Genomic DNA, 11417 nt, shown 5'->3' with positions numbered 1-11417 from the left:
TTTGATACAAGAAATATTATAATCTTAAATTACTGAACACGTATACTCTAAATATACCGAGAATTTCATATATTGAGAAACTAGAGAGGGCCCATTTTACGAAACTATTCCGTGCTATCATAAACCCCCGCGTCTCTGTACATTATGACGTCTGCTCCTGGAAATAGGCTACTTACTCGGTTTAAGAAACATCTTTCCAACACTTCCCGTAATCAAACAGATAATAACTAAAATCTAACACAGCTATAAACGGAGACATAAATATACATTGCAAATACCGTAACTTTAACAGTATATTTGTTTTCAATATCTATATCATAAAGTGAAGTTTTCGTAATGACTGACAGGGAAAGAACATCAGCTACATTATGCATAGATGTAAGAATAAAAACAACAAATAAAACCAAACCATTATGTGATATTTCCTTTATACATAGAATTGAGCCATATGTATGACAAAACACTTCGCTCAAACTGATACAAAGTTAAGTTGTCGTCTGATCATTGCATCTAAGGAACCTACTCTGCATCCTGTCTCACTGTACTTGCTGACGACATCAAAGTAATAGCTATAACAGTTTTGACAGGTTTCAAAATATTAGTTTCTGTATGCAAAAAACAATATATATTATTTACGGGCACAATACTGGTGACACGTTTCCAAGGTAACGAGGCAGTTCTTTAAACAAGCCGGGTCCTCGAATTGATTGATCTCACTTCTGAACGTGCATGCCTTAAAGCACGTGTTAAAGTGACTAGAACATCGCCACATGCATCCAGATGCGAAAAGGGGGTTGCTATCCACTTCCATCGTCACGGCAAAGAAAATGACAGCTACCAGAAAGAACAGAGAATGCCGCTGAAACGGAAAGAAGTATGCAATGATAAAGGATCATTAAAGCACGTTGATAGAGGGTGCGTGTGTGAGTGTGAGTCAGTCGGTATGTTTGTGAGTAATGTGCAGTTATACTTTGTAGCATGGGATAGTTCTGTAAATTAGCATCTGTCAAATCTGTAAATGCGTTTAAATACCCCTTACTGTATACTAAAACTTTGCTTATCCGAATATTTTGTTTGTACTCCTTTCATTTATGAGGAGTCCGTTTACTAAATACATTCCAACACAGGTGAAGGAATAATGTTCTATGTTCTTTGTACTGAATTAAAGCTTAAATAAAGATACGAAACAATTTACAATTACGTCCTCCTTTATCATTCATTTTCCATCTGATTAAACATACGTAGGTCTAAATTTCTCTCCACAATGAAAACTCTGAGGAGATCCGAAGTCTAGAAATATGAGCATGTCAAACATACAACGAACTTGAGGAGGAAATACTATAATTTCGGACTGGCCGTAAGAGTTTGTACCTGCCTGGTCTCGATAACACACTACCCTCATACAACAGCAATAGTGTCTAGACAAAACACTACCCATATACACCAGCAAGTGTCTTGTTTAACACACTATCCCCCACAAACAATAGTCTAGAAAACAGACAACCATCTTACACCAGCAACAGTGTCTTGTTTAACACACTACCCCTCCCCACAAGTAACAGTGTCTAGACAAAAAACCACCATCATACACCAGCAACAGTGAATGAATTCATTTTTGATCTGCTAAAGAAACTAGTTACCCACACATAAACTGCATGCAGAATTCATGATCTAATTACCCATACATAAACTGCATACAGAGTTCATGATCTAGTTACCCATACATAAATTGCATGCAGAGTTCATGATCTAGCTACCCATACATAAATTGTATGCAGAGTTCATGATCTAGTTACCCATACATAAACTGCATGCAGAGTTCATGATCCAGCTACCATACCTAAATCACTCGGAGAGTTTATGATCTTGCTATCGCACCTACATCGCATGGAGATTTTATTATCTAGCTATCGTATCTATATCGCATGGAGATTTTATGATTTGGCTACCATATATAAAGTGTGCAGAGAGTTTTTGATTTAAGAACCATACCTAAATTAAACAGAGAGTTTATGATCGGGCGAGAATACATAAATTGTATATAGAGTTTATGATCTAGCTAGCATACATAAATTGTACATAGAGTTTATGATCTAGCTAGCATACATAAATTGTACATAGAGTTTATGATCTAGCTACCATACATAAATTGTACATAGAGTTTATGATCTAGCTAGCATACATACATTGTACATAGAGTTTATGATCTAGCTAGCAAACATAAATTGTACATAGAGTTTATGATCTAGCTAGCATACATAAATTGTACATAGAGTTTATGATCTAGCTAGCATACATACATTGTACATAGAGTTTATGATCTAGCTACCATACATAAATTGTACATAGAGTTTATGATCTAGCTAGCATACATAAATTGTACATAGAGTTTATGATCTAGCTAGCATACATACATTGTACATAGAGTTTATGATCTAGCTACCATACATAAATTGTACATAGAGTTTATGATCGAACTAGCATACATACATTGTACATAGAGTTTATGTTCGAACTAGCATACATACATTGTACATAGAGTTTATGATCTAGCTAGCATACATACATTGTACATAGAGTTTATGATCTAGCTAGCATACATACATTGTACATAGAGTTTATGATCTAGCTAGCATACATACATTGTACATAGAGTTTATGATCTAACTAGCATACATAAATTGTACATAGAGTTTATGATCTAGCTAGCATACATACATTGTACATAGAGTTTATGATCTAGCTACCATACATAAATTGAACGGAAAAGTATAGACTTTAGGCACAGAGAATTAAGATTTAGCTGCAATTTATAAAATACACGGAGAATTTATGATCTAATCACCGTTCATATATTGCGCGGGGAGTTTACGTTTTAGCTACCATATCTGAATTACATGGAGAGTTTATGATTTAGCTAGCATGCATAGTTTTCTCAGACAGTTTATGATTTAGGTATATTAATTAAACTGCAACTTGAGATTTGCTATTTAGCTAACATACATAAATTATAAGGAGAGTTTTTATCTAACTTCCACACATAAACTGTACGGATAATTTATGATTCAGCCACCATAAATACAATGCACGGATAAATTATGAACTAGCTAGCATGCATACATCGCACGGAGAGTTCATGATATCGCTATCGAACCTACATCGCATGGAGTGTTTATGATCTCGCTATCGTACCTACCGCACGGAGAGTTTTTAAGTATGGCCTATTTACTGAGGCTGCTAATTTCGTTCAAAATCGGAATAAAAACTGAAACTATATGCCTGAATAATGGTTGCTTAGTAGCAGCGGCCATAACACACACACACACACACATATGCATGCATGCATGCATGCATTCATACATTCTAATATTCTAATGCCTACACTTAAGTTACCCCTAATATATACACATACCACATGTTGGTAATGTGCAGTTAGGCCTATCTCACATAAATCACATGATGGCAATGGGCAATGAGGCATATCTCACATATAGTTCACATGTAGATAATGGGCATTGAGGCCTATCTGACTTATAGTTCACATGTAGATAATGGGCATTGAGGCCTATCTGACTTATAGTTCACATGTAGATGATGGACATTGAGGCCTATCTGACTTATAGTTCACATGTAGATAATGGGCATTGAGGCCTGTCTGACTTATAGTTCACATGTAGATAATGGGCATTGAGGCCTATCTCACTTATAGTTCACATGTAGATAATGGGCATTGAGGCCTATCTCACTTATAGTTAATGCGCAGTGAAACTATTTCACATAAAGCTCCGACTTACTCTCATTTCTCCGCACTTGAGTCTCGAGAGAAGGTATTAGTTAACGAATCAAACGTTAGCATTGATTTTCATTAGGCCATAATTATCCATAATCAGGTAGGACAGTCGATCATTTAACTGATTTCTATTTGAAAGTTTAGATTCAATATATTGAATGCTTTTGATCCAAATTTGATAAACGTTTTTGATTTTTTAAAACTTCGAATGTCGAAGGCTAAACCACCGTCTAATTTCATTTTGAACACCCACCCCCCCACCCCCCAAACAAATTCATATGCGAATAATATGGATGGACGGATTCACTATTTTCAAGAGGTCAACTGTGGAAACTATCTGCTGTCGGAAAGTATACCCATATGTGTACATAATGGATGTTTTACAAACCAATTATTTTTCAGTCGATCACACATGAATAACGTCAACTGCAATCTACAATTACTAAGCGAGTTGCTGCTATTTTAGACTGTGTAAGCTCTCTTTGTCTGCAATTTTTAGAATCAGACATATGCTAAAAATCTGGCATCTGGACTTCACAGGATGCTAAACGTCTGACATCTGGACTTCACAGGATGCTAAAAGTCTAGCATATGGACTTCACGTTATCATAACGTCTGGCATCTGGACTTCACAGGATGCTAAACGTCTGACATGTGGACTTCACAGGATGCTAAAAGTCTGGCATCGGGACTTCACATGATTGCTTAAGTTTAGAAGGTTTTATTATTGATATTTTTAATATTGGAATATACAGGTGAATACAGAGGTGACGAAATATGTTTGCTGCATTATTTTTAAGGCCGTGGAAATCTGAAAGATGATAAATCGTATTCAAACATAAGTAAAAGATCTCGTTGTGAAAAGAAAAACTGCTCTTCCATATGCTAGGTTTTGATCAATTCCTTTCATGTCGATCTTATTGATATTTACAGTTTTAATAATCAAATTATGCATTCAATTAATAAAGCAGGATCCGTCTCCAAAACACGATCTTCCTTCTGTGTTTAATTCAATGCTGACAATATATCCACAGTTCTGAGTCTCACGTGACAAGGACCAAAATTTGTGTTTCAAAATGCAACCATGTGGGAGAAGTTGAACATGTGTAGATATTAGTTAATGTTAGCTAATGTCGTCCTTTTAAGTTTAGCCTTCGATCATATTGAGGCGTTGAGCAGTTTTGTTGACTTTTACAGATATCTGTCTAATGCGCTGATGCTGTAAAAAACGAGACTAGCTTAAGATGAAGTGTAGCCGCGGCTTCATTCGCTAGCTATAACACTGGCAGCTTCAAGTGAACTTCGCTGCTTAATTGTCGAGTGTAGCAAGTTCCTGGCATAGCGGTATTTTCAATGACCACAACTGATCTTAGCGAGTGATACACGACTGTATTAAAATTAACCGAGGAGTTTGCGTTTTCGTATATAAGCGTGCTGATTTTAAATGACCAAGCATGAGCTAACCACTGAGTCACTTCGACTTGAGTTTTGACGGAAGGATACGCCAAAATATTGTTTGCAACAAGTGGGTGGTATAGTCAATAGCAAACAATCGTACGTGCATGCAAATGTCTTTCTGTTTGATTCGACAAAAGAACAGTTGGTTTCTGTTTTCGAATCAATTTGTCATTCTGAGTTCAATAGTTTTAAAACCATACAATTATTTTACAGGTTAGATTAGTAATAAATAACATGTTGACTGGACATTTTTTTTTTGTTATTGTTGCCATTATTGTATAATGCAAAATACCAAAGAGCTTGTTCCGCATACCTTGTCTTAATTAATTGACATTAAGTTTCTTTGTTAAGCCACCGGAGCTGTTTGTGCCTTCGTTTTGACTCAAAAGCTCGGGTTACTTCTACGTACACTTTCAGCTTTAATGAACGACTTATACAGAAAGTCACAATGTGAAATGGTCGACAATGGAACACTCCTATTTAATGTTTAATCAAATACAACGTGTTTCAAATTTCAACATTAACACACAATCCTTTTGTGTCTAGGAAATAGTTATTTACCTGACGCTGCATTAATCATACAAAGGCGTTTAAGTTCTCTTTAATTAAAGATGTATTAAGTGTATGAATTTTTAATTTTGTAACTCTGTCGGTATTCTCCAGAAGGTGCGCAGAAAGTAACATTTCGTTTTGTGAAGTAGTATGGAGATTATTATTGATATTAATTATTTTTTTAAATTTCTATTTCTATTTACATACATACACATATATAACAGATCATATCACTAGCCCCATTATGCCAAAGGAATAATTGATAACAGACATTCATCTTATATTCATTTACCTGAATCATAAGAGCAGTGATTTTCCCATAGGAGAATGCGTGAACCTAAGGGGCCCTATTTCATGTTGATTTCACAGAAAGCACACATTTGATGGCTCCCAGGTGACCTTGTGGTGTCAAGTTCTTGACTTGACCGGTCACGCAGTTCAGCCGAAGTTGGTATGCGAGCAAGCTTTGCCTGTAGCTTCCCATGGGACGGTGATTCTTCCCCGGGTTTTCCAGGGTTCTTTCTCTACCAAATATAACTAGCCGCCATTATAGACTTTCATATGTTGAAAACTCCAGAACAAAGCAGCAACAAAACAACAAATTTAGAATGTTGTAACGAACTAAAGTGACAAAATATGCCTGTCTCATATCAGTAGCGGCCTTAGCGATGTACGAAAGGTGCGATAGCAACGGGCATGCAAACTGGGTCGGGGTAGGGATGGGGGTAGAAAATGTTTTGAGTTTGTTTAAAACAGGTTATAATTAAAGTAAATTATTTGAAAATGAATTTGATTTTGAAAACGAAACTGTATTTCTCAATGAATATTTCATAGAATTTCTTTTGTGATACAGAAATGAGATTTTGAGGGCCCATTGTCCTCAGCCTTAAAACTGCCGCTGTCCGTATTAATTGCGTGTCCTTATTTGACATGATGCTGCCGTTCTTTATGTAAAGAACTTTGTAGATGCCATTTTCTATTTAAATATAAGATAATTTTTTTTATCAGATTAGAAAATTCATTTCATTTCTAGTAAGAGTCGTTATTGCAGTCGTTTTAGAAAGCTGCTTGGAACGGAATTCGAAAGCATTGCAGTTACGTTTTTCCTTTGTTGTGTGTTATGTACCGCTATGTAGTCAGCGTGGATATGATAGGCAGTACACTAGGTTTAGGGGCTTTAAATCCCACTGCCCATTTTCTTGGGCAATTTTACTTTTACATATGAATATAACTGTCTAGCCGAAGACTTGCTGTTGGAAATAATGATTCTACCCAAAGGTATAAAATGTGTACATTTAAAAGGGCAAGTAATAATTTGCAAATCGATTGCATGCAAAGAAATAATAAAAAATCCCAGCAAATCCCTATAAAAAAAACCAACAAATGTAAAACCCCACAAAATAAACAAAAAATAAAAATAAAAAAAATAAAATAAAATAAAACAAAACAACAACAAGAACAGCGCCAAATCCAAAACAGATATCAAAAGCAGCATCAGCAACAACAACAACAATAAAAAAATTAAAAAGTCTAAAATCTGTTCTTGCGGCATTGTTAGTTTGAAATTTGATCATACCGTGTTGGAAAACACGTATTGATTTCATAAGAATAGTTTCTGGCACGAACTCGCACAATCGATCAAACTTCACAGAAGAACCTGCTATTGTTTTAGCCATAGTTGTTAATGTTGACATTATTTGTCAAAACCATTATTTTTATAGCGTGCTCCGTCATAGTTCTAATGCATTGCTAAGGCTGTTGCTTGCAAAAACATTAGTCCGATATTTTAAGTATCTATTAAAATAGAAATGTGCGTGTAAGAGTGATCCGCGCCAGGAACGTTTACGTCTTTGGGAAATTTTGGACGTGGAAAAAGAAATAATTTACACACAAGATATTTTTTATTTCATGAAAATATTACCATCTTTTAAATCGAAATATCGTTTGGAAGTAGCCAAATCCTAAATGTCACATTTACAACGAGACGCCGTGCAGCACAATAACTGTTTTAGGCAACATTCAGCATGCAATGCATGACCTTTTAAAAAGTGAACTTAACAAAGAAGCTTGAAATATGCCGACATGAAATAAATATTTTAAAGAAACAGTAACGCAACAAATTATTGACATCATCCGAAGAAGAAAAATTGATCGTATGATCAGAGGTTCTCTTCATTTTTAGCACACATTATATTGTCAAAGCAGATGAAAACAACTCTGATTACGCACATATTGTTTTCTAAATCAATTTTCTAGCTTGCATCTGATTCAATAATAAAATGGGGAGTTTCTCAGAGGTATGAAATTATTGCAGAAACGCTAGATAAAACACATGGAAGTTGACATTACTAACACTGTATGAATGTCATTACAGAAACAGGCGTTCAGCCTATCAGTTTTATTGCTTTTGAGGTTATTGTTGTATTACTACTACTACTACTTATAATAATAATAATAATAATAATAATAATTATTATTATTATTATTATTATTATTATTGTTGTTGTTGTTGTTGTTGTCTTTGTTGTTTCATAGGCAGAACTATCAATACATATGTTGGCAAATTTGTTATCATTAGATATTTATACTATTAATTTAAAAGAAGACACAAACAGAACTGTAACTCATCCAGCATTACACAAACTCAATTAATTTTTTTCGGGGAGGGGAAGGCGGCTCCTACTTGACCCTATCCCTAATCTTTTCAGGCCCTCGTCCCATGTGAGCCCTGGCTGAGGTTTGCTTATGTACAAAGTTTATTGATTTTCCTTGTAATAGCATGATACAACGACTGTGTATAATCAAGAAGTCGTGTATATTTTGTAATATTGTAATTATTTCCACGAAGCTGTTATTCTATTAATTTTACTTTTATCTGCAATGTAGTAAGGTATGATAAAGTTATGGGTTTAGGTGTCGTGTTCTCAAACACGCAATGAACGTAGTTTTTCGTCCTAACAGTACTAACCATATAGTTTGTTTTATACTTAATTCAAGTTACTGTGACAGTGAACTATATCGTACAATATGCCTAGTTGTTTTCTATCATTCCTTCTAAAAAAAACAAAAAAATCTGTGAATAAAGATTGACATAAAACTAGTTTTGGTAATTGGGCCTAGTTTATCGTGGATAATTTGGCCCAGTTGATTGTAGATAATTGGGCCTAATTTCATTGGAAATTGCTATATAATGAACAGCAATAATTGCCTTGGAAATAAATCTTCGTAAAAATGGTGTTTTAGGAATATAAATCAGAAAACTGGACTACATCAGTAAGGTGTTAATCAGGAGCAATATAAAACTTGACCACGTCAATAAGGCACAGATTTGACTGTGAAAATTTATACATTGTCGGCTAAGAAAATGTAGAAGAGGGTAAGCAATAGCAGAGTGAACAGAAATATATCAGAACATCTATACAAATATGTAACCCGATCCTTGACGAATATGTCAACGATTAAATCAAGTTCTATAAACAATGTAGACAACTGAGAAATAAGAAAAGAAGAAGAAGAAGATAACAAATATACCTTTAGTGCAATTAGTTTCAGTACAGGATCCTACGTATCGATTGCGTAAACTTTTCAGTTCAGGATCCTACGTATCGATTGCGTAAACTTTTCAGTACAGGATCCTACGTATCGATTGCGTAAACTTTTCAGTACAGGATCCTACGTATCGATTGCGTAAACTTTTCAGTTCAGGATCCTACGTATCGATTGCGTAAACTTTTCAGTACAGGATCCTACGTATCGATTGCGTAAACTTTTCAGTTCAGGATCCTACGTATCGATTGCGTAAACTTTTCAGTACAGGATCCTACGTATCGATTGCGTAAACGTTTCAGTACAGGATCCTACGTATCGATTGCGTAAACTTTTCAGGCGAAAAACGAATTACAAATATAAAAATATAAAGCCACTTGTAATAGTAATCTCGTTGGTCAAGAATTGTCCGTAAATGAACTGCAACATTACTCACTATAACGTCCTACTCCGAAAGCAATCTATGGCGTCACATGGCGCAGCTAACACACACACACACACCTATCTCTCTCTATCTATCATGTGTATATATATATATATATATATATATATATATATATATATATATATATATATATATATATATAAAGAAACTGAATAACATAGTCTGTTCATCGGTTCTCTACATTCCATCATGGCTGCATTGGATTCATTTAGTTATTAACGTTGCATTCATTCATTCATCAAGGGTGTATTCATTTAATCATGAATGGTAAGAAAATCCGACTTGGATTTCACCAACGTAACTTAAAAATGTATCTAAACTTTTGAATCCCGAGAGCTGGTTGAAATTTAAGTCCAATTAAATATTGAATAATCAAAGCTTATACGTTTAGACTTAAAAATGGTGAAATTGTCGCCAGATCAGTTCATACATTGGCGGGTTTTACAATGAAGGGCGTGTTCAACATTAGGGTTCGAATTCATAAAAAGGTCAAGTAGCACAATACGTAGGCCTTTACTTGAATCTCAGTTGTAAAATGTCACTGTTCCGTTCAAAGACATATTTCAAGACTTGCAGACATACTTTTATAGATCCAATCATTTAAAGTTGATATTTTCATCGAATTGTGATTAAAACCCAGAAAAAACACGTTTGATCTCAAAGCACAGAGTAATTCTTCAGTCTTTATAGTTTTATGAACTCCCGGCTAGATCTCTGCAATCTATACGACTTAATGACACCTAATGGAACCAAAAGTATTGATGCAGTTTTTATAAAAAGTTGAAAGTTGAATCATATAATCGGTTATAGTATACACAAAGCCTTAAAATTATCGCCCCTCTCTGAGCGTAAAGACCAATTATGCAAGTATATATTTGCCTTTTAGGATAGTTCTTGATACTACATACGATATCTAAGACACAGATTAAGATTCTGACAAAAAGAAAAGAATCAACACCGAATTACTTACCATGTTTGGGAAGAAATCTTTTCTGTGAAATACTCGTGTTGTTTGCTGATTGCAGACGTCCAAGTATGCGAGCGTTACAAGGTATTCAGTGTCTGCGGAGAGCTGCTGAAAATTGTTAAACCGACAGGCAATCACTGTGAGACGGATTCCGTGACAAGCTATCGACTGAGCGACAATTTGTGTCCTGGTAATATCTGTACAGCTCCAACACATCTTATTAGTCAGTAATAAAAATATTCCATCCATAAAACGAGGTAACCAACTGGCATGCGAGACATTACAAAATAGCACGGTGGTTAGAAAATGTAAAGTCAGAAAAATAAACAAGCATTATCCTGATGGAAACAATTTCCTTGGTTCTTAATTTCGACAAAAATTATAATAGCTTAATTAACATATTATGATATAGAAATCACGCATTTGATTTCCCAGTTTATATTACTGTCAACCTGCACGTACTGTTATGAACCGACTAAACATTTTGTCCGGTGGATTACCACGGTAATTTTTCACTGTATCGGTAATTCTGTAGTTTCCGACAGTAAGGATTGTACGGAAATTCGCAAGTACTCATGAAAAGATTATAATTGTATTAAAAGCATGTTTTAATTTTTCACAAGATATTTCCTAAAAATATTATATTTTGCAAAATATTT

The 11417-nt window shown here is 34.8% G+C and overlaps 1 long non-coding RNA gene across 1 annotated transcript; it reads right to left on the bottom strand.

Annotated features, from left to right (window-relative positions):
• Positions 1-411: 411 nt before the first annotated feature.
• Positions 412-11175, bottom strand: LOC149799028 (uncharacterized). Its single transcript, XR_016420861.1, has 2 exons — positions 10762-11175; positions 412-859 (listed from the first exon to the last, which is right to left on the bottom strand). It is a non-coding gene; the product is annotated as an uncharacterized LOC149799028 (long non-coding RNA).
• Between the last annotated feature and the right edge of the window lie 242 nt (positions 11176-11417).

The sequence above is a fragment of the Sinohyriopsis cumingii genome, chromosome 5, assembly GCF_028554795.1.
Source record: "Sinohyriopsis cumingii isolate HCF-2022 chromosome 5, ASM2855479v2, whole genome shotgun sequence".
Lineage (NCBI taxonomy): Eukaryota > Metazoa > Mollusca > Bivalvia > Unionida > Unionidae > Sinohyriopsis > Sinohyriopsis cumingii.
This window is presented reverse-complemented; position numbering and strand designations above follow the sequence as displayed.